The sequence below is a fragment of the Macadamia integrifolia genome, chromosome 5 (assembly GCF_013358625.1).
Source record: "Macadamia integrifolia cultivar HAES 741 chromosome 5, SCU_Mint_v3, whole genome shotgun sequence".
Classification (NCBI taxonomy): domain Eukaryota; kingdom Viridiplantae; phylum Streptophyta; class Magnoliopsida; order Proteales; family Proteaceae; genus Macadamia; species Macadamia integrifolia.
The window spans coordinates 21,505,681-21,506,446 of record NC_056561.1 but is presented as its reverse complement, the minus strand read 5'-3'; positions in this window follow the sequence as shown (position 1 = coordinate 21,506,446).

Here is a 766-nt window from a genome sequence, read left to right as displayed (position 1 = left end):
AAAAAAAAAAAAAAAAAAAAAAAAAAAAAAAAAAAGAAAGAAAGAAAGAAAAGAAAAGAAAAGAAACGAATAATCCAAAATTGCAACAATCAATACGGTGGGTGGGGCTTTAGTACCCTTAAAAAGGCCAAAATATGACGGTACGAAAATGCCCACATCTTTAAATTATTTCCCTTCCCCACTTCTCTCTCTCTCTCTCTCTCTGTCTTTCCTTTCCATCTCTCCATATCTGAATTCTGAAAAGCAGCAAAAAGACCGCCAGAAGCTTTTTCTCAGTGGGATTTGGGAGATTATGTTACCAACATATAGTTTCTCTGCGCCACTCACCCACTGTACTGCAACTTCCTTGAACCCAGAAGAAACTCTCTCAGATTCTCAGTCTTACTCATCAATCATTATCATATAAGCTTGAGATTTCAATTCTATTGTTTTGATTCTGTAAGTCCTTTTCTTATAGTACTTTAAATAAATAGCTATCTTGAATGGGCTCGGTTCTTTCAATTGGGTCTCCTTCGTTGTTCTAGTTTCTCAACAAATAACACATTGAGAGGAGTTTGGAGGAAGACGAAGAAGAAGGCATCTAACAACCTGGTGATTTTAATATTTCGTTTTCTATCTGTTTTTTTTTTTCTTCCTGTTCCTGTAGATTCCAGAAATGGAAGGTTCATTGAGAATATGAACTGTAGAGGAGAGAAAACTATGGATTCTTCTTCACGAATTCTCTATTAAGAGATTGTTTTTTTATGGATTGTCTGCGTCCTTGCTC